This window comes from Lytechinus pictus, chromosome 7 (genome assembly GCF_037042905.1).
Source record: "Lytechinus pictus isolate F3 Inbred chromosome 7, Lp3.0, whole genome shotgun sequence".
NCBI lineage: Eukaryota > Metazoa > Echinodermata > Echinoidea > Temnopleuroida > Toxopneustidae > Lytechinus > Lytechinus pictus.
Window position 1 is genome coordinate 30,365,448 of NC_087251.1, and position 24,646 is coordinate 30,390,093.

General features: G+C 36.6%; 1 long non-coding RNA gene across 1 annotated transcript; it reads left to right on the top strand.

The window, feature by feature from the left end:
• The first annotated feature begins 1,704 nt into the window (after positions 1–1,704).
• Positions 1,705–18,232, top strand: LOC129265835 (uncharacterized). The gene is made up of 4 exons (XR_008584978.2): positions 1,705–2,596; positions 11,814–11,904; positions 12,387–12,480; positions 13,723–18,232. It is a non-coding gene; the product is annotated as an uncharacterized LOC129265835 (long non-coding RNA).
• Positions 18,233–24,646: the final 6,414 nt, after the last annotated feature.

Genomic DNA, 24,646 nt, shown 5'->3' on the forward strand with positions numbered 1-24,646 from the left:
CATATTTCACAATCTAAAGGACAAAATCAACCAAAAACAAAACTTCATAAACGAAATTTATCAATATTATTGATAACCTTATTCACTTTTCATAAATTTCGAGCATGCATGACTGGTCTGGTATTTTTGAAATTGAAAACCCAAATAATTATAATAATATAATAATATATGGTATTTATATTGTGCACATATCCACCTTGTTAGGTGCTCAAGGCGCTCCTATATTACCCGGCTAAGCTAGGCGTTCATAGCGCACACAGCTTTTTAAGGAATTACTTCCTACCGGTACCCATTTACCTCATCTGGGTTGAGTGCAGCACATTGTGGATCAGTTTCTTGCTAAAGGAAATTACGCCATGGCTGGGACTCGAACCCACGACCCTCTGTTTCAAAGTCCGGGGACTGATCCACTGGGCCACAACGCTCCACAAATGAAGCGTTTTCAGGAGCTATACAATGAATATGTGCCCCTTCAGAATGTTGTAAATCCTAAATGTCCACGACAACCATGAAATTACAAGGGGCATTGTTAAATCAATTAATAAAAATAATTAATTATACCGCAAATTTCTATTAAAAAAAAAGCCAACCATCCTGAAACGGTCAAAGTATGTATCTTACTGAAACAGCTTGAACGTACTTATTAGTACTCAGTAAGCGACACTATTTCATACTGCAAGTGGCAATACAACAAAGACTTGGAAAATAATAAACCACGCGCACAAAAATGCAGATTCACATGTTTTTAGTCATGTATTGTGATGTAACCCAGGACAAACAAACAAAATTCCGAATTATTCAATTTACACTTTCAGAATATTGGTCCAGAACTTACAAAAATATTCCAATTCCCCAAAAATGTTTTTTAATGATTGTCTAAAAATAAATTTCCCCAACTCAATATTCCTCTCCCCTAATGGGACAACTTCTTATTAGGCCCCTATATCTAATAATTCGGTTCGCTATGTTCAGATCGTAACTTTCGCCGGACATTTTTGGAGAAATTGAAAGCTATACATTTTTTGAAGCGTTATGGTATGAGCTATCAGAAAAACAATGTTTTCATTTGCACCAACCCCTATATGGCCCCCATCTTGGATTTTTCAAAATGGCCGCCGTGAAAGGATTGGAAATATTTCGGCTTTTTAATAACCTAGAATCATTTTTGTACCCAAACCACCTTGTCTAAGGTCAAGGAATCTAGTGGTATCAAAATAATCAACCTTTGTTGAGAAAAAAATATATCGAACTTTCTGTATTTTTTACTAATTACCGGACACAAACTTACATTAAAATAATGTCGAATTTCGTGTTGCAAATGATGTGACCAAAACTTATACTTTTCAGTACGGTTAATTGTACACCAATGGCGTACACGCTTTCATTAATCATTTAGCGTGTTTTTCTGTTCATATTAACAAGTTCAAAGGTCAGATAGTTGACATTTGACCATGTCGTGGTATTAAATGTTTTGTTAATGGATTAAAAGTGATTGTCTTCTGTCCATATCTTTTCAGTAAGACTCTGTGCATGAGTGCCCAACATGCTGCATGTTTCTTTATAGTAGGTTTCACTATCATTTCACAGGATTTTTTTTTTTTTTTTTTGGGGGGGGGGGGGAGAAATCGAAAACTATACATTTTGAAACGCTATTGTATAATGAATCAGAATAACAATGCTTTCAATTGCACTGATCCATTAAATGGCCGCAATATTGGATTTTCCAAAATGGCCGCCAAAATAGGGGGATATTCGACATTATCTCGACTTCTAAACGCTTGAAATAACCTAGAATACTAGTTTTTGCACCTTAACCACCATTTCTGACGACAAGGATTCTAGTGGTATCAAAATAGTCAACATGCAGTTTTGGAGAAAAAATATAATTTCATTTTAATTTTCTGTTTTTCCTATAAGAATTCCAGGACTTGAAATAACGTTAAAATTCAAATAATGATGTGTTGCAAATGATTCCACCAAAACTTTGCCTTTCAATGAGTGACATGTTACACTATACCGCCCACAATAATGACTCTGTGATTACGTGCACTGGTGCGAAAAACGAGCAAACAATGGCGGGAAATTTTGAATAGCTGATGGGCAGGTGAATTCGAACGACAGGAATGCCAGTTACAACAAAAGAAGCTTTATCTTCTTATTCCGCTTTAATCGGAGATCGGCATCGTATAAAACAGCATGTTGGATTCGTCCATCACGTAGTTATTGTTGATGACAATCATACATATTCAATTCATTGAGGAGGACAGGGAAGAAGTGTCACATGGATTTCAAAACAACAGTGTATTTCCATGTTACCACTGATAGCATACTGAAAAAGGGAGATAAACAGAGCTTGGAATGTGTACCGCTAAACATAATTATGTAGCTGTTGTTCTTCAACATGCCGTAGAGGTTCATGATAGGAATGATGTCTTACCAATTAAGGCGCCATAACGACAGCAGATCGACTTTAAACATCGGATATAGGACTGGTACTTGTGTAATAGCACATCCGACAGAAAATTGGATATTCACGTGAGAGAAAATGATACATATTTTAGAAATTGATTTCAAACACCAGTTTGGTGATGACCGGGTAAGTATAATAATAATAATAATAATCTTAATGCTCAAAACAGTGTTAAAATCTTTTGGAACATTTTTAAAATGGCTCAATTATAAACAGGTGTCTGCCAATTCGCCAATAGAGGCAATGAACACAAAACATACAAATACATTACGGTTTAAATGCGAATTTCGATTTAAGGTTTATACGGTTATTATAAAGGTTTAAGGAAAAGTTGGCAAAATGTTAGATATTACTTTTCACTGAATAGTATAGATTGTGGCACAACCCCGTTTTCAAGAGTCAAATTTTACGGATCCTGTCATAGGATTTTTTTTTAATTATTTAAGCAGATGATAAAGTATAAAGATTATGATTTTTTTCCCCAGCGAAAGTATGTTTCTTCTTTTAAATGAAATCTGCATTATTATAAATTTTATGATCAAGTTATGAGTTACATATATACTCCAGAGTAAATCAACTAAAGTCAAAACTATGAAAAAGATTTCTACAGTTGAAGTGTAATAATTAGAATGAAGTAGAAAAGTAATCGCCGTCATCAAAATATAAATCTGGTAACTGCATATCACCTAAACATTCGTCATGAAAAAAGTGTACAAGCAGGTGCTAAGTAAGACATGTAAAATACAGTATTTAGCATAATAATATAAAACGAATGTCAATTGGAACAATAATAAAGAGAGAGAAGCTTTCAAGTTTCTACAAGATAAAGAAAATGTCAATGGTGTATTGGAAAGAAAGGTTAGAAGTTAATTCAAAACATGCAGGTATGAATAAGATCAATTATTGAAACAATAATAATTTATAAGAGTAACGGATCAGTAATTTTCAATTATTATATTTACAATGTGGGCCATCATCAAAAGTTCATTTACAATTGGGTTACATGCTTCATACACGTTATGAGCTTAGTGATGTTTTCTACCTGTTCCAACATAATTTAAAGTTTCGCTTGATTTCACAAAACATGAGCTCCTGTCTCCCGCTCGCACTATTTGTTAACAAATATGCGTAAATCCCACATTGAACAATATTATTAGTTATTTCAGCAAGCGCTTCGCGCCCGCATTATGAGCCTATATGAATGGCACATTTATCCTGATCACAAATTCCTACCAACAGTTTTTTTTAAATAAAATTTCAAGTTCATTATATATGTAACAAAAAAAAATCTTGTCGCGCTTCGCATTTTTTGTATACGGGCACGTATCATCTCCAATTCCTTGAACAAACATTAAAGGGATGTACACCCATTCCCCAAATTATTTTGATTTAAAAAAAAAACCATGAAACAAGCATAATGCTGAAATTCGAATTTCGAATAAGGAAAGTATTTTTAAGTTCCGCTTAATTTTACATAACAGTAATTATTCACGTCATTGCAGGTATGAGGGAAATGATGGAAACCAATAGCTTCACCTACTCACTATTTCTTTTGTGTTCTATTTTATGAAATATTTTTATTTTTTCTCCTAATGTAAAACAAAGCTTGTTCTTCCCTCAACACATAAGAATTGCCATTGTTGTAACACATTGTATATTGATGAAGAATCTCGTCTTTGTCAAATCGGCCAAATGTAATATTGTATAATTCAAACAATAAAATATAAAAGAAATAGTGAGTGAGAGCCATCACCGACTCTCTTGATTGTATCATTAAGTTGCAAGTTTGATTTTCCCCATTTTATTCAAACCGAATTTTTATTTGGGTGGACTCGAACTTTTCAGTTCAGTATATATCAAAAAGGGGACATCCCGATAGACCGCGGGTCCGATAGACCGCGGGTCCGTTAGACCGCGGGTCCGATAGACCGCGGGTCCGATAGTCCGCGGGTCCGATAGACCGCGGGTCCGATAGTCCGCAATGTGTGTAAAATTATGATCAGATATATCAAATGTCATCGAGAGGTCCAAAGGTCAAATGATACGAGGCCATGGGGTTCTATCAGGTGCGGATCCATGGGGGCCGAGGGGGAACTGCCTCAGCCCCCCCCCAAACCCACCCCCCCAGCTCAAAAAAAGAGGGGGGGGGAAGGGAGAAAATAAAAAAAGAAAGAGGAAGATGGGAAAAGAAGAGAATAGAAAAGAGAGTACGAAGGAGAAAGGAAGAGAAGAAAAAAAGAGAAGAAAAAGGGGAAAGGAAAGACAAAGAAAATGGGAAAAGAAAAGGGGAAAGAAGAGAAAAAAAGAGAGGAGGGAAAAGGAAGAGAAGAAAAGAAAGGAGAATGGAAAAGGAGGAAAAAGAAGAAACAAAAGAGGAAGGAAGAGAAGAATATTTAAATGGAGGAAGATGGGAAGAAAGATAAGAAAAAAAAGAGAGAGGAAGATGGGAAAAGAAGAGAAGAAAGCGAGAGAGAGGGGAAGGGGGAGGGAGAGAAGAAAACAAAGATTACAAGAAAAAAGGGGGGAAAGGAAAGAAAAGAAAAAGGGAAAAGTAAAGGGGAAAGAGAAAAAAAGAGGAAGAGGGGAAAAGAAAGAAAAGAAAAATTAAGAACGGAGTAAGGAAAAGGAGGAAAAGAAGAAGAAAAAAAAAGAGGAAGGAAGAGAATAATATTTAAAGAGAGAGGAAGATGGGAAAAGAGGAAAAAAAAGAGTAAGGGGGGAGGAAGAGAAGAAAAACGAGAAAAGAGAGAGGAAAAGAGGGAAAGAAAAGACAGAAAAAGAGAAGAAAAGGGGGAAAGAAAAGATGGGGGAAAAAGAGAAGAAAAGGGGAAAATAAAGAGAAGAAAAAGAGAGAGAGAGGAGGAAAAGAAGAGAAGAAGAAAAGGGGAGAGGAAGAGGGGGAAAGAAAGAGAGAAAGAAAGAGAAAGGAAGGAAGGGGAATGAGGATAAGAGAAAGAAAAAAAAAAGAAATGGAGATGGGAAACGGAAGAGGGAGATGTTGACCTGGACGTCGATTTGATGGCGCCAAAATGACGTTCGAACTATGGGGCGCCGAACTGATGTTTGAACTGGAGGGGGGCGCCAAATTGATATTCGAACTAGGGGAGTGCTAATTTGAATTTTGACCATATGGCGACAAATACATGTTTCAGAGAGGGGGAGGGAGGGCAAAGTTATATTTCACATGGAGGCGCCAAGTTTATGTTCAACCGAGGGCGACAAATTGACCTTGAACTTAGGGGGCTTAATGCAAATTCATTTTTGACCGGGGGGCGCAACATTGCTCGTATTGCCTGTTTATAGTGAAATATATGTCCTGCCCAAAAAACTTAAATTAATGCGGCTGAATTAAAATATCCCGCCTTTACGATAACAGACAAAACCAATGTTTTCGAGTTTTAAGTCTGTTTAGCGAGATAGATACCCTGTTCAGGGTCACAAAAAAGGGTTATTATCAAATTCAGCTCGCGCTACGTGCTCGCAATATTTGATTAATGAGGTATGCATCCTCTGCATCAATCCCACATGTAAGTGTTAGTGTTTTTCAAGTCAACATACATTGGCCGATCCAGGGGGCAAAGATTCCCCCCCCCCCCATGGTGGCGCAAAAAAGGGGTAAGAAACATAAAAAAAGAGAAAAAGGACAAGCAATTAGAATAGGAATTATACCTTAGTCTTTCTTAAGTCAGTATATAAAAAAATTGAGCTCGCGCTTCGCGCTGGCATCAATAAATTGTTTAGTTATATACGCATCCCGACCTTACAGTTTTTTATGCGAACGAGAAGCACAAGCTGAAAATATTTGATATTCTAACCTGACAACTGAAAATGTATTTTTCATTTCATCAAGTTTTCAGCTAGCGCTTCGCGGTCGCATTCATTTCTTAATAGATATGCATCGTGTTCATCATAACAACTACTAACATAGATGGATCCAGGCGGCCCGAGGGCAACCTCCCCCCTATTGACAGAGCAAATAAATTGGGAAAAACGGGGAAAGAAAAAAAGGGGGGAAGAAAGGAGAAAAAAAGAAGACGAAACATAACAGGAGGAAGACGAGTGAATAAAATAAGGTCAGGAGAAGACTTGGAAAACAATTTTTGAAAATATTTAATGTCACTATATTAAAGTTTCGCTCGCGCATCGCGCTCGCATTGCCTGTTCGATGAGATACATATCTTGCTCAATATGCTGATATGTAGTTTAAAATATCAAGTTTTGATATCAATATACAAAACATAATTCAGCTCGGACATCGATCTTTCATTATTTTGTTTTATTTACCAATTTATGTTTTTAAGTGCTCTGGAAAATGTCCGTTTTATGGTTTTAATCAACATTTACAACATTTTGTGCGCTCGCACTATTTGCCAAGTAGGCCTACCTATTGTCTTTTTGTATTTCATATAAGATTGTCTAAATATACCTTTTCAGGTGTCTCGATTGTAAAAAATAATAATAAAGGCCTATGAGCTAGCGCTGTGCGCTCGCATTTTGATTGATGAGTTATGTATACCTATATATTAATTCTATAACAAACTACTTAAATCCCCCCATTAAAAAATTCCGGATCGCGATTTGCGCTCGCATTATTTGCTAAAAATATATCAACCAATGAATCCTATTCATGATTACAAAAATACTTAAAATATCCAGTTTTCAGGCCTCATGCACTGGCAACAAATTTCACACACTAGGCTTAACAGATTAATAAATATTAAATAAAATTTGTATGAATTCATAATAACTAAATTTTCCCTTTTTCAGAAATAAATATCGACAAGTTTTAGGAAAAGAAATAGAAGACAGTCATCATTATTATATGATGACAAAATGTCCTTAGGCCTAAAATGTCTCGATCCTAGGTCAAAATAATAATAAAATATCAGCTCGCGCTTCGCGCTCGCATTATTTATATAGTGCTATCAAATTTCACTATATACACAGTGCTGTAAACAGTGCTTAAATTGACCCTTTTCATATCGGAATTTCAAATATTATTTTCAGCTCGGGCTCTGCGCTCGCATTATTGATTTTTATGATGAAAAATGAAATGTATTCAGATTGCCAGGATTCTGTCGAACTCTAAAACACGCGCACGCATGTTTTTTGAGATACAAAGCTTGATCTTATTCAAAATGTGCTAAAATTATCCAGTTTCGGATCAGAATATCAAAAATGTTCTGCTCGCGCTTTGCGCTCGCATTATTATTGTAAAAAGATACCAAAAATTATCCATGCTTTTTCATGATTGACAAACATGAATCGAATGTCCCATAGGGGGATTTGAAATCTCATCTTTTTAGGTTGGAATATCAAAAATGTTCAGCTCGCGCTTTGCTCTCGCATTATTTAATCGTTGAAATATGTATCGTCTTAATGGCTAACTACAAAACATCCTTAACAGGTCCCTTTTCGACCAGGCCAGAACGAATATTTAACATTTCTGCTCGCGCTTCGCGCTCGTGGTAATTATCTAATTACATACGCGTCCTGTTCAGGTTCACAAACATTGCCCAAAATTTTCAATTTTCAGGACAAAATACATGAAATTTCATTTTTAGATTACATAGGGCTTAAGAGATTATTACACATTTATGTGGCTTATAAAGTAAAGCTAGGAAATGACTGTTAGGACATGGGCATTTTGCCCACCCCCCCCCCCCAAAAAAAAAGAGAGAATCAAGACTAAGAAAAAATAGAGAGAAAATGAAATGGATAAGGATGAAATATAATATTATTTACCAAATATTATGTCAAAATCTATCACAACCTTGTATTTTTGTAATAAAAATGTCGGCATATTTGCTTGCTCGCTTCGCTCACTGGCAACTTCTTATTAATTTTATGCGATACACCATATCGAGCCCCCTCGAAATTGTTGGCTCGTTACGGCACTGGGACAACCCCTTCAAAGAAAAAAAAATCAACTTTGAGCGGCCGATCGGGGAAAATATGGGTGAAAAAATGGCCCCTCCCCCTATTGGCGGAAGCTGGGTCCACCCCTGACTTAGGCTTTCAGGATATAATACATGAAAAATCTATTTAAAAAATCAGATCGCGCTTCGCGTTCTCATTATTTATTTAGGCCATGTGAGATACCTCAATGTGTTTTTAAGAATGAAATCTCAGATTTTCTTTATAACGTCTACCCCCTCCCACTTCATTTACTTTTTTAACTTGGTGCCGTCGCCACCCCCCCCCCCCCCGTGCACCCATGCTGAATAAATACGCCACTGATGAGGAGAATTAGTCGATTGCTTCGAGATTGCATTATTCCCAAGAGGTTATTAATATTATTGAAGGGTATTCTAAATCAACAGTACAGAAACTACAGCTCCCGTTCACACAATATTCTAGTAGGGCCTACTCTGGTTATTAGAAGTTACACCAATTTGAACCCCCTCCCCCCCCCCATCGCTCGTGCTTCGCGCTCCCATTGATATCACATTATATATTGATGGATTTTTTTTTATAGAACACATGAAAAAGTGGTCTTTGTTTTTTTTTTATGTGATTATAAGATAATTCAAAATCCATTTAAGGCACTTAAGTTAGCCTGGCCAGGAGGGAGTGGGCGCCATTTTTCGAAAAGTACACATGGGCGCCAAAAATCAGGTCAAATTCCCCCCCCCTCCCTCCCCACGAAATCCTGGATCCGCGCCTGGCTTCTATAACAATAACCCAATTAGGGCAATCACCCCCTGACAACTACTTCAAGGAAAACATTATCCCCATATTTTTACCACCGGGGACTGTTACCCCCCCCCCCCGGAAATTTACTCTCCAGACAATTACCCCTAGTACGGAGCCTTGAAAATGCCATCAACGTGAAGACATGGCGTGGTACTTTATCTTGCCATGTCTTAATTAATCATTGGTGGCGGAAGGCAAACAAAATTAGGGGTCCACCTGAAATTTTGGGATGGACACAGGTAAAAATTTTGACAAGCAAATCAACCAAAATTGATAGGAGGGACCACCAAAATTTCTTGACAAGAAAAAAAAAGGTTATCAACCAAAATTAGGGGGGGGGACAAAAAGATTTTAGGGGGGCCCACCTCAATTTAGGGGGGGGGACGTAGAAAACAAATTGACAAGCAAACAAAAAGGTTCTCAACTAAAAATCTAGGGGGGACCGTCCCCCACCTCAAAACATAGAGGGGAAATACCCCCCCCCCCCCCCCCCCGCTTCCACCGCCTAAGTATACGCTTATTATTTCGACATAGCGATATATTCTATCTTGTCAAGTCGATATGTCCACATGGCGAGATATGAAGTGTACAAGTCCCGGCGAGAATCCCGATATATCGCCTTGTTGACATGTAACTTATTTAAGTCGACTTGGCAAGATAAAATATCTCGCCATGTTGACATATAACTTTTTATATAGGTGGACTGACTTGGCAGGATAACGTATCGCGCCATGCGGACATAATAAGCTTATTTAGTCGACAAGGCAAGATAAAGTATCTCGCCATGTCGTCAAGTCGATGGCATTTTAGAGGCTCCGTATGGCGTCTAGAGGGTAAATTTCCGGGGGGTGGGGGGTAACAGTCCCTGCACGATAAAAATATGGGGATAATATTTTCCTTGAAGTAGATGTCAGGGGGCGATTGTCCTTTGGGTCATCGTTATGGAACCCCATGGGCTCGTATCATTGGCCTTTTGACCTCTTGATGACATTGGATCTCACTATATCCTGATCATAATTTTACACACACCGCGGACTATCGGACCCGCGGTCTATCGGACCCGCGGTCTATCGGACCCGCGGTCTATCGGACCCGCGGACTATCGGACCCGCGGTCTATCGGACCCGCGGTCTATCGGACCCGCGGAGTATCGGACCCGCGGTCTATCGGGCTGTAACCATAAAAAAACGCTTCGCGCTTTGTTTCGCTACCTAGGCCTCATGTTAATGATTAAAAGTGTGCTTAGAATGTCCCGTTATCTGGTAAGTTCATACACATTTCAGTTTGCGCTACGCGCTCGCATTCTTATTGATAAACTTACCACGCTCATCTATTTACACTCAACTTGAGCTCACGCTTCGCGCTCTTATTTATTCATTCATTAAAAAAATACACAGGATAGACATGTTAAGTTATACCTTGGTCACATTTGCTCTACGGCGTCCACACGGCGAGTCGAAAACAGCCGTTTAAACATTTTTGTACCAACTACATATCGGTGGTTTAAATTAAAATTAATGAAACGGCTGTTTTCGACTCGCCGTACGGCCGCCGTAGAGCAAATGTGACCAAGGTATTAATATATACTCTTTTTCCAACATGGTTCTGTTGAAATTAATAAAATATATAACAACATACAGAAAAAAATTCATAAAACAATTTAAATTCAGATATTATAGATAGAAAATAAAGACTGAGTGACATAGGTATTAACAAACATAGATACATTAATAAACAAAAAATACATGTGCATTTGATAGTAAAATACCGAATTGAAAATGTAGACCTGCATAGAAATGTAGAATGGAGAGTGAATAGAGTGTTAAGAGAAGCACGTTTTCTTGTATTTCCTTTTAAATCTATGAATTGTATTTGCATTTTGGTGTTCCGAATTTTGTTTAATGAGATACTTAGTAATAAGCCAGTTCGTAGTTCCTATCTGCGCATGATCAAAAGATTCTACGCATGATCAGAGGAAGGTCATTTGTACTAAAGTGACATGGTGGTTTAAAATCTAATGAGATAAGCACCAACTTTGATGTCTTGATTATTCATATATTCTTTTGAATTGTGGTTTTCATTTACATCCACAAAAAACAACAACGCGTCCACGAACGACTGGTTTACACAGTTTGCCAAGTACATTGTGCAACATGCTATGATATGCATTCAAAGTAGGAATGCAACAAATACCTTCATAAAGTGTTCATTGGTGTGCTATTCTAGTCACCTGGTCTATTCAATTTCTTCATCCTGCTATGTAAGGCAAGCTTACGTAATATTTTGCTTTGAAATCTGCCTATCATAATGAAAGAAATGAAAGGTCATTTGACCGAAAATTGTCCATGAGTAACTACGAACTGGTCTATTCATCCAAACATAGTCCTTTAAAATGTTGGTGAGAAATTTCAAGGGAAAATCCCCGAATTATGTCATCCTGTTCATTATTATAAAAGAGTGTCCGATATTGCGGTATGAACACCAATATTTTGATTAGTAATAACAACAAAATTAATATCGATGATGATGATGACGATGATGATAAATATTGATGTAAATAGTAATAGTATGCATATGAACAAAATAATTCTAGAATATACAGTTGGCGGATCATTTAATTGGTGTTTATATTTATTTTCTTTTTCAGTGTGATTGGGCTGAACTTTGACTTCAATCTAACTGCCTTTAGAGCGCATGGTGTCTTCATTTAGGCATAATACTGGATGCAACCGATACAGGTGAGCTTGTGTTGTACTTGTTAAAAATTCTCACAAATATTTGCGAAAAACTGTGATGGATGAGAACGTTTCTAACCCATTTTGTTTACATAAGTTGAATTGTACAGAAAAACTTTGTGAAAGGGAGAATGGAATAAGGAAGATAATGGAAATCAGAAATGAAATCTTAGGCTCTTTTCTTCCGATAACTTGTATGAATTGTGGGCACATTTACTGACGAGTATTGCTTATAAAGTGCTTATCGCGTACTTTATCAGAATGACAATAACAGGTATGAAATACGAATCATATACAATGTTGAACAATTTTTACCATCGTTTTTTTTTCTTCAGTTTGGAAGTTTGTGAAATCTGAAATGTCTATAAGTCTTCGGCTCAATATGCCTGTGAAAATAATGTTCGGTTGTGTCATGATTGTTTTGCCTGTAGTATGGCTTTTGTGGATGTAGTATTTTTAACATTGTCATTTATCTCTTTATATAGGATAAATACACGGCGAAACGTCCATACGGCTTGCATCTTTAGCTCCATGCTGCGACATGGATCACAATATACTCCAATATGTTTAATGCAAGAGGTAGGCAATTTAAGTCTTCTGGTTCTGGATGAGCAGGTCATAGGTTTGAGACCCATTCCAAAATTATATTCCGATTCTCACAATACCTGGTGTCTGATAAAGAAAAGCATTGCAAGTGCAGCTCAGGAGAGTATACACTGCAAGAACTCCGGTGTTGATTTAACACCAACCTGGAATCTATATATGTCCGCACCAGAGAAGTATTGAAACAACACCAGTTTGGAATAAAACAGATGCTGTTTTGATACTAATTGGTGTATAAAAACCTATCTGGTGTTAGACCAAAACGAAACTTGTGTTGTTTAACACTTCTCCGGTGTGGACATATATAGATTCCGGGCTGGTGTTAAATCAACACCAGAGTTTTTGCATTTTAAGTGCATGTAAGTGATTTTTTTTTACTGAGACTGTTACTCTCTCCCCCTCTTTTCCAAACAGATGCAAGGGTTTTCAATGGCTTTTCACAGCTATTGCGAAATCTGACAAGCACTCTTCACGAGTTCTTTTCTTACAACCCTTTGAAACATTCTTCCTCCCGTTCTATTCCGTGTTTTGGATAGTTTCCTTATGTGTTTTATTGGCAACACAATTTACTAACACATTTGGAAATTGGTCTTGCATTTCTTTACACCGAGACCATTAATTTTTTTGTAGCAATTTTCACGAGCACTGGTCAAGAACTTAGGAGGGAATTCGAATCTGCAATTAGGTCTTTGGTAATATTATAATTTATGCTGTAAAATGGCAACACAATTTCTGACACATATACGAAAATGTGTCTTGTCCACCTTTACTTCATGTACCAAATTTCAGGAGCATAAGTCATAAACTGAACAAGAGGTTCGATCTTAATGCTTTAATATGCCATTACCATGGAAACGCATTTTCCAACACATTTGGAAAATGGATCTTGCATGTCGCTCAAGACAAAATGTTCGTGTCAAAAACTAAGGAAGAAGTTCGATCCGCAAGACTTTTTCCTAAATTTTCCACAATATTTTGTTACCATATGGCAACACATGATTAACTTTGTCATTGTAACTACCACGGAAACCTTGATAGCGATTTGCTGCTAAAAGCTCTGTAATCATAGTAGTTCCCATATTATTATCATAGGCTAGTTGTAACTCTATGAAAGGAGCTCTGTATGCATGTCTTAATTTTGTTGGAGGTCATAGACGAGAAACGGAACAAAATTGTGTAATACTGTTTCACTCTTATTCCTTTTCTGTTTCCATCCAGCGTACGAATTAACCTGGTATCGACCAAGACTTGTATCACATTGAATACGATTGATTACCAACTAATCCATGTACATCTGAGCCTCAATTATGTCAATTGTCAAGTGGAATATGGCCTTCGCTCGTGTATGCAATCACCATCCATGCGACCATGGACCTGCGAGCTGCTCAACGAGGGATAGAAGAGGTAATTATCAGGAGCTAGGTTATATGGCGGGTCAGGTGGACAAGATGATGTTGCTTGGAAGGCATCCGCATGTGGTTATCTCACGGTGAGAATGAGGTCTGACGTAACTGTTGAACGGCTAATCCGATTTCCCACTTGAGATGAGCCAGTTATGCCAGGAGGAGGAATAGGGTCTGGGCAGTGAACTTTGGTTGAGGAATATACCAAGACGATACCATGGTTATACCAAGTTCACCCGAAGCAGTCTCATCATGATGAGGGGTGTCATGGATCCAGTTGGTCATCCGCGGCCTGCCCGAGCCCGAGTGATCACTTAACGTTACATAACGGGAATGTTCTCGAGCTCGGGGACGTTAAAAAAAGAAGCTTTGTACAATATACAAGATTTGTTGATCAAAACATGTCAACCAAAATCATGTCGCCTTCCACGCATGGGACAACGTTACGAATTTCAATCATTAAACGATATATCTAGTGGCGTTATCCCGGGGGCGTTATTCAGATAAAATGACGTAAAGGACGAGGTAACACAACCTCCGTCTCACCTTGCTTGCGGGAAAATTTACATTACCTGTAGACAGGGCCTATAAATGCTCGAAGTGAATTCTGTTTAGGTATTTATCGTTCTTGAGGAAATTCCCGTGCTGTATATGCCGTGTATATGTAATTCTCGCTCCGCGTTGTACAGAGGGGTTCAAGAACACAGTATTGAAAATGCTCATCAAAATAATGACTGACAATTAAAGAACAGCTGCTGTGAGGAATTATTGTCTAAAATTGGTGAACCGGAACAGCAGTTTCGTACTAATTTTCGGAGCTGACGAAAAATTGGAAATATGTCGTTTGTCCAGAGTCTAGGACGAAACTGCTGTTTTGATCCAGTAATTTTCGACAAAGACTTCTTGGCTGTTCGTTCTCATGAAGGGCATTTGACAACACATTTTCTCTGTTCCTGAATCCTCCATAGTACGTCGCGGAGCTCACTCACTCATGTCTCAAAGTCGGTGAAATAACACATAGTCATCACAGTGTGTTATAGTCAACATTCATAATCATAGTCAGTTGTATGAATACATGTTGTAATATAGTCAACACATTCTGTATGAACAAGGTGTGTCCACAGTATGGGTGTATCACAGATTAATGACACAGAGAGAAACGGTTCGCCCTGCTTGACGTAACTTCTTCGCTGATGTGACGAAAATACACTGCTCGGCACATACTCGGCCCATTTAAAAAACAAGTCACCCCATTTGAATTGAATAAAAAGAGAAAAATCCAACAAGCATAACACTGATAAAAAAAATTCATCAAAATCGAATGTAAATTAAGAAAGTTATGACATTTTCAAATTTCGCTTGATTTCACAAAAAGGTTATATGCACATCCTGGTCAGTATGCAAATGAGGGGACTGATGACATCATCCATTTACTATTTCTTTTGTATTATATAAAATATGAAATATTCTAGTCCGCATCTTTCAGTGAAACAAAGTTTGATTCCTCCCTGAACATATGGCATTACCATTGTTATAACATGTTATGGTTCAGTATAAGTTGGTCCTTAATGTCAAATTGGTAAAAAAAAAAATGAAACATTGTATAATTCAAACAATAAAAAAAAAAGAAATAGTGAGTGAGGGACATCATCGTCTGTCTCATTTGCATGTCACCGAGTTGTGCAAACTGTTTTGTGAAAAATAAGCGAAACTTCAAAATTTCTTAATGTTCTTATTTTGCATCCGATTTTTATCAAATTTCAGCATTATATGTTTGATTTTTCTCTATTTATTCAAACCAACATTTTTCTGGGGTGGACTTCACCTTTAATGAAACTTGCAACTTTGAGAAATTCATCTGTTACAATGTGTTAATTCACACAATCCGTGGAGATAAGAACCAATGGAGATAAGAACCAATCACTTAAATCTATTCGAAAAGAGTTCAAATCATACATAAAATTAGTATGAAGGTGTGTTTTAAAACATAAAGTTGGTGCAAAGTGTTAATACTTTACATAAAACATACCAAAAGTATTTTGACCAATTTAGTTATTTTGACCACCTTAATCACGTGCTAAATGTCTGTGCCGGAGTCTATGAAAACTATACATATACAGTGTATGTCAATAAAACCGTTACTGGTAAAAGCTGTCAAAATTCTGTTTATAAGTATAAAGGAGTTTTAAAAAAAATATGTGTTGCAAGTTCAAGATTGCGATGGTTTCTTTGGTGATTATTGCGGGGATTATTGTTAGATATGTGCACGTTTGAAGACTTTCTGATGTAGAGTAATGTGATCATTCTATATACATCAGGGCCTCGTCTTACAAAGAGTTACGACTTGATCCGATCAATATCAAGTATATGAAAATCCATCAATGTCATGGTTTTTCCTTCAGGAAATTTTCCTCAATGTCCTTGAAAACAAAGAGAAGCATACTGAATTGTCAAGAAAAAAAACAGTGAATGTATAAATATACGTCATTTCTAGAAAATCTTTTGAACAAACATGTATTTTATATGTTGACTTTGCTGGCTTTCCATAGTTGCGATTGATCGGACCAATCGCAAATTCTTTGTAAGATGGGCCCCTGATCTCAATTAATGATCCTATTTATGAGCTTGTGATAAATTTTGATCACTGTTGATCAGCACAATGACCATTTACACCATTCTTATTTATCCGAAGAGAATGATAATCGTTATAAGGTTTTGCTTATTTCTGTTAAGTGTTTATTAAGGGTTGATGTACAATCAGGGTATGTTTTAAAGGGGGCATTATGTGCATCATAAAACATATATGTGAACTGTAATTTCAAATCTATGATGGCAATCTATTAGGCACTACTGAAACTTTGATCAAACTACAAGAGAAAAAATACTAAGATACACGTTTACTTCTCAAAATTTACCATATCTGGCATGTTAGGGCAAAAAAATAAATACTGCCCCATTTCGTGTTTTTCTTCTTTCAATGTCGAGCCCTCTCACCTTAAATATTAGCAATCTTTAGAAGTGTTTACCAATCAGTATTAATAATTTAAACGCAGTTGTTTAAAAAAGTTGAAAACCCCCAAAGCTACAGATATGTGATTTTCGTGACTATCAACCCAAAGTATAGGGTGCCAGTTTTATCCAAAAGAATCCCCTCCAAATTTGGCGTTTTTATACATCGTTAAACATGACTTGAATAACGTCTTTGTCTTTGAGGAAAATGCAACAAACTTAAAATGTTTACTTCGCACGCATCCTCTTCTATTCAGACAGTCCACATTCCAAGGAATTGTCAAATCAATTTCTGTCCAAAAGTACCCTCTCCGAAAAGCAATCTGAAAAGAGACGGATGTATGCCCTTATTGTAAAATAACCCTAAATACTTTCCATGTAACATTGTTGAATGTATTTTGATCCATTTTGGTCATTTTAGCCTCGACCATGTACACTTGTGTCCACTACAGTGTGTATCCCCCAAAACGTTAAATTGTGGAAAACTATTTTTCTGAATAAGAGTGAGATTTTTTGGTATTGATAGATGCTCTAAAGTCTTCGATTTCAGATGACTTTTCGTCCAGGAGGTAAAAAAAAACGGCTTGCGCCAAAATAATGGACATAATTTCAAGCAGTACTCACAATCGAACAATCGCTCATTGCATACATGTATGTGGTTATGTGTGATGTAATTGTGGATTCCATTGAAAAGGTTAGGTGTAATAACATCGTCACTGTTTTTTAAAGCAAGAGCTTGACCAAACTCCCTGCTTGAAGTACAAAAAATAAGTTGTTAGGCACATCGAAATATCAATGATTTAGCTGTTACAACCAAAGAATAGTTCTAAATTATAATTCTTTTTCATGTGAATAATTGCTCGATAAGCAATATCTTTTAACAACGTGATTTTTAAAAACAATTTTGTCTACCTGTTTTCAGAGTCATAAGTAATGAAACTTTCTAAGTCAAAAGGCTGGTAATTGAGTTAAATCCCTATTCATTATTTGTATTTGTTTTCATGTATTGAAGATCCTAATGATAATTACACATTAGTTATGTTAGTAATCTTATAAACAGAATATTGCACTTTTGGTAATAAGTTTTATAATACTCATCGTTAACATAATCACACCCAAAAAAATGCGAGGAGCAAGTAATTTGGAGTATTCAATTGCTGCTTTTACTGTGAACATTTCCTTCATTTTTGGGCAAGTCATTTTTGGCACCATAAAGGTCAGTGTTCTGTCTCGCAATGTTGTATCATCTGATAGAGGAGACTTAAGAGCATCTTGCAATATCAAAAAAATTGATCATTAAACGAGTGTTACACCTCCTCTTGGCTACTTGTATTTATTCTCGTTTCATTCAAACCTTGCCCCCCCCCCTCCCTTCAGATTAGTTGCATTTTCATTCATCATTTCATCTCTTTAATTTTCAACTGTTCTCACCCGATTGATGTTGGGCTATAACTCAAGGTCAATCATATCCAACTTAACCCATGACTTTGTCATCTTTCTTCATCAAACAATTTCATTATCTCACCTTTTCTACATCCCTTCCTCACTTCTCTCTTTTTCTCTCTCATATTCCCACATCTCTTTCTCACACTCCCTCTCTCACATCTTCTCTCTCTCTTTTTTTTGGGGGGGTCCTTATCTTTATCCCACCATCTCTCTATCCATTTGTCTTTCTTCTTCTACCTCTCATTCTATACCCCCCCCCCCCTCTCTCTCTGAGGAATAGTGATCTCCCCCTAGGGGACTTTCAAACTTGGTTTGGCGACCATTTGGTTACATTATATTTTGCAGAAGCAGTTGAGCGACCAATATTGAAAGCCCCCTTTATGTACATCTTCTTTACCCCATTTTCACACAGCTCTTGGGGGAAAAAGAGTGAACTTCATGAAGCATATGTTCCCATTTCAATAATCACCTCAGCAAAATAATTAAACTCCAATTGTCATCGGATGCAGAACTTTTTACGATAAGAATGAAAGAAATATCTCAAAACTAAACTTTATCCAATGTTTATGTAAAACCTTTGCCACTTTGAAGCGATATTTATTCTTGCTTTGTTAAATCCCTATATTTATGTACTATGTCTCTTAATTATTAATATTAACGAATACAAATGTAGAAAAATTTTGCAGCATATTGTCAGAAAATATGCAAATTACTCTTCAAACAAATCTAGAATATCACAAAATTAATAAATAAAAAAATATTGTTATTTTGTGAAGTTCACTCTTGTAAAATAAAATGTCCCCTTATTTCTAAATGTATTTATACTTTGAATGCTGCAAAGTGCATTGTTATTGAGGTATTTACTAATGACTCGATAATTTGCTCTTAATTTTCTTTTTTAGACAATGAAAAAAATTGAAATTGACCAATTTTTTTTTATTTGGGTGGATATTAAAATATTTCATCTCAAAATAACAATATAATGCAATATTGGCTGCCATATTTTTTAAAAGGAAGTTTGCCATAAATTTCAATCCATTTTGCAACATATAACCAGAATCTGGTTGGGACGGGGGGGGGGGGGGGGGGGGGTCTGTGAAGCCTGCTGCACACTCAAAGATCCAGTACAATCTGATTTTCAAAGTAATTGTAATTCCAACCTATAAAATATAAATAGCCTATATTAAAGCTCTGGATAGTGATGACAAAAACAAATTCTAGTCTATTTTAAACCTCCCTACAGGAATAAAAGCAAATTCAACTCAAAATCACAACGTCATCGGCTGTGACTTGATGCCGATTGTAGCAAATCATTCTATTTTTAGCACTTCCTGCATTATACTCAACTAAAATTATTTTACTTGTTCACATTTACATGGAAAATGCAATTTGTTAAAAAATTGTGTTGTATCGGATTGTATAGAGTGCGGCGGGCTAAACTTCTGCTAGCCAAAATATGACGTTCTTTAAGTATAAGCTGAAATAATCAAGGTTTTTACATTTCAATAATTTCAACCTTGATAATTTCTGCATGCTCTCATGTGCCTGTACATTGCACAAAAAGGTAATTGAAATAATGAGGGTTGATGATAGAAAATTAAAATTTATATATCACGGCATTAGTAAGTTTCATCTTGGCCTTGTACCTGAAAATAATTGTACAATAATGATGCATGCCAGCCTTCTAAATTTTGATTACCTTCTACAGTTTGTACAGTACCCATGACCAGTGGGGGATCCAGAATTTGAAAATGGAGGGGAGCAAAAAGAACATTTTGTAAGAGGGTGAAGATGAAAACCTTTCCTAGAATCAATTATATACACGAAGGCCTATATGTTCAATAAGTGATTCTCAATTTATAAAAGGGGGGGGGGGGTGCTCCCGCCGGGATCCCCACTGGTGAAAACGAGAGCAATAAATATCAGGAACGTCAATTTTGGCTTGCAAAAATAAAGGGGGGTGGGACAATGGATTAAATAGATGTACAGGGCAAGTTTCACAGCTAGTATACAGGAACATTATGCATACAAAAAGAAACAAGGCAAGGCTTTTTTTTCATTTTCAAAGATTTATTGGATATTTCATCAAACAAATTAGTAATATTTTATACAAAAAAAAAATGACCAGCAGCCCAGAAGATTCATCCAAGTTGTATCACCATAGCAACTGACCCCTTGATTAAATGGAACAAACCCTAATCCTCACAAAATGACCTCTAGTTGGATCTGAGCTGGGTCTTCTTGCCAAAATCACTCAATGTGACATCATTACCAAAAGTTCCATGATTTAGTGTACAGAGTGGGACACCTGACACTGTCACACATGATGTACTGCATCTTTAATGTAGGTGCTTTATTTTCAAGTTCAATGTTACATTGTGTAGCAATAAGTATGCAAGACTTGGTTTGTTATTGAGGAGCCCCACCCTCTTCTCTTCCCCCATTCCCTCCCCTTCTCTTCCCCCATCCACCCCCTTATCTTCCCCCATTCCCTCGCCATTCTCTTTTCCAATGAATCAGTCTGTTAATCTCCTTTGTAGTCTTTCTTTTAATCCTTGAACAAAGCCACCACCTTATTTCCTTTAATCTGCTCCCTTCCTCACTACCATCTTCCCCTCCCCTCTATTCCCACTTTTCTCCTCCTTTTTACAAGTTTAGCAGTTAATCCAGGTAATTGTGTTCTCTCTCCATACCTCCCTGTACTATCCATCCAAGTGTTCATTATTATTGTTTTCAGTGATTTTCACAGACAAAACTCTTGCATATGATTAGCTTAGAGCAAATTAGTCTGTGATAATCACTGAAAAAAATAACTCTTCATGAAATGCTCCCTATATCTTCCATCATTTCACATCATTTCAACATTTATTATCCATGACTGATATTACAATTTTCCAAAATAATTATTACTCTTTAAAACTTAATAAAATTTAAAAATTAGTATAATTACTACTCATTGTCACATTATTTCAATTTTTTATTTAATAAATATATTTGATTCATTATTTTTGTAATTTCAATAAATTTTATTTTTTCATTTGTTTTTATTTATTTTTTTTGAAATTATTTTTTAAATTGTATTTTATATACACTTTTTTTTTTTAGGGGGGGGGGGCATTTTTTTTCAAATGAGCAAATGAAAAATATTTCAATTTTGGGAATGAATATATCCTTTTCTGTACATAATTCAATTGTCAACCGAATTGTTCAAATATTTAGAAAGATGCAAACAGGAGAATACTTTGTTTTGGGTTTTGTTTTCTTTGTTTCCCTGTCAAGGTCACTCATTCACTGTTTGTGTTTTATACTACAGTTTCACCAGTTTTGAAAGTGGGGGGCTGACCATGCAAAATCACAATCTGATGGTCGTTTTTTCAATTTTTTACAAATTTTTTTAAAAGGCCCCCCACCCCCAGTTGAGGCCCCTGTATTGTATCCATCACTCCACCACACAACTCTGAGAGATAAGGCGAAAAGAGATGGCGTTGGCAAGATATGCGAATCTAGATCTAATAGGTTGGACCCTCAACATAGGTTCATCATGAGGAAGTGCACTTTATATCCCACAATGGTTTATAATACTCAATCAATCATTACAATACAATGCTTGTATTCTAGTCATGATGAAGCGCAATGTCAAATTTCACAGACGGCAACCAATAAAATTTATACAACTCATTCAAAACTGGAAACAGGAATCTATTTCTTCAGCAAAAAAATCATTAAGAGGCAAATTTCTTGAGACAGCACACTATAAAATTCATCAAACTGCATCCAGATGGCAAGTGGAAACCTTTTTTTAGACAAATGTTCGACAGTTGGAAAAAATTAATACAACAAGCATCGTCAAATTTCACAGGCAATACCAAATAAAACTTATAAGCCTCGATCCAGACTGAATGTAGAAAACCACTCCTTTAGCCAAAGGGTCATTGAAAGTTGGAACAATCTACCAATTAATTGGAAGACAACTGGATCAACTAGATGCTTTCCCAATATAGCAAACCTTCCTTACATTAATCCAGCCAAGTGAACAAATCCAATTCTGATCCCAAGGATATGACTGTAAGTGTTCCCTGAGGAGAAAAGAAAACTGACAATGCAAGGACTGATGGAACATAGACAATGGAGAGTTCCGAAGGTTGACAATCTGGTGGATCAATGCCCCACTCACAGACCAGAAGGTGGATGAGGAGCTTAGCACTGTATGTCAAGCCGCAGGACCTGGTTGAGAAACTTCATCTTCTCTGATCAGAGGGACCATGAACAAAAGGAAGGAACCAATTCTGATATGGTCTACAGATATGATTTGCATGTCATTACAATGACAGTGAAAGACTACAAGATCCCATTAAAGATCAAGGGATGCAGATGTTGTCATTCTGGATCACTTGCAGGGGAGGTCAATGAGCAATCAATCACCACGTAGTTTGAGCATCAGCAATACTTGGAAGATAGAAGCAACCTGAATAACTGAATGGAAGCCATAGGTTCCCTTACCGATCTAACTGACAAGGGTAAGCAGGAGTACCTTGAGCACATCAAACCAATGATTCCCCTCTCCAATATTTCTGAATGCATGAACTAGCAGAACTTTCCTCTACACAGGAATCTATACAAAATCCTTTCCAAGGAAAAAGCGTTGCTCCTAGACACAGAAAAGGAGTGTTCACCAAAAATTCCCCTTACTCGAATTCACACAAATTTATATAGTATGCGACTTGCATGATGTATTCAAGAGCACTGGACCTCATGCATAAGCTGAAAAGAACACCATTCCTCTTGGTCAGACACCCGGGGGAAAGTGATATTCACCACATCATGTGCTACCCAAGCGTGTCCACACACTTATGAAAAGAGACCCTAACAGCGTTAACATTTGCTATGTGATTCCTCAACTCAAAGTAAAAATTTTACTGCTAATGGCATATTTCTTGCAATACCATTTGGTCACATTTGTACCCCTTATGGCGTATTTCATGCAATCCCTCTGTGAAAATGGACCAACACCAAGATTTATTTTTGAATACCCTAATATTAAATGAAGATTAAAAAAAAAAAATTTGAAGGAAAACATTAAAGATGCTTCCAGAATGAAAAGTTTTGAAAACAGACACTTTTCAATGCTTTTTTTTTTGTGTGTGTAGACGCGCCTGAGTAGCATGCAATGTAGTGTGCTCTGCTAGCTTTCCAAATGTCACATGCAATTGAAACAAAATTCTGAAAGTCAGCAGCCCTCTCTTCAACCAAAGGTAAAAAATTCCTCTCTTTTTTTCCTTTGTGAAAACACAAATAGTATCCTCACTGAGCCAATACGGGGTGCAAACTGCTTCTCGATCGATCTTGATCAGTGCCGAGCCCCGAAACCGTCTTGGCTAAACTGCTCCATCGATGAAATTTGACGAACATGTCATTGACAAATTTTGATAAGAGTAGACTAGAAACATTACAAAGGCAAGGATCCTGCATAATGGCTTGAAGAGTAAACAACAACTGCAGGCACGATGGAAATCAAAATTTGACATTGCACTTCTAAAACTAGATTCTAGACTAATAGGTATTGCTCTGATTGAAGGAGCATTGTATTTTACACATTGTGGAAAAACCATTAAAGTACACTATGCTCATATGAATGGGTTGAAACTTTATATATGAAATTGAGTAAATACAATTTTTTGGCAGACGAACCGATATTGACAAGTTACCTTCATCACGGTACCTTTCCAACGGAGCCATTGAACCTCTACTCATTCTGTGATTTCATGATGGATACGTGTATTCTCACAAACGTGAGGCTTTTGGTGAAAGGACCCAGATAAAATTTTAAATAAATTAGCCTGTCCAAAAAATTAACATGTACAGAAAAGGGAATATCTTTATCACAAAATTATTCATACTGCTCCTTTACGGCTATACAATTAATATAAGATCAAAGTTTGTATTAAACTTCCTTGTTTAAAAATCTGTCTTCTTAGCACATTATTATATCAGTCATGGCAAATATCATGTTGCAATTGTGTGAAACAAATCATCTAGAGCAACAGCTTGAACAGATAGTACAGGGATGTATATAAAGAAAGAAAACAATCAATGGATCAACAGATAATGCAAGTATTGTCACTGTAAAAGGAGAGGGAAAAGTGAAACATGAGGGGAGGAGGGTGTAGTAATGAGGAAGAAAGAGGATTGAAGAATAAGAAAGGGAATGGCTAGTACAAGGAAGAATAGAGAGACTACGGTAAAGATCAACAGATTGAGACACACAGCCAAAAAAAGGTAAGAGT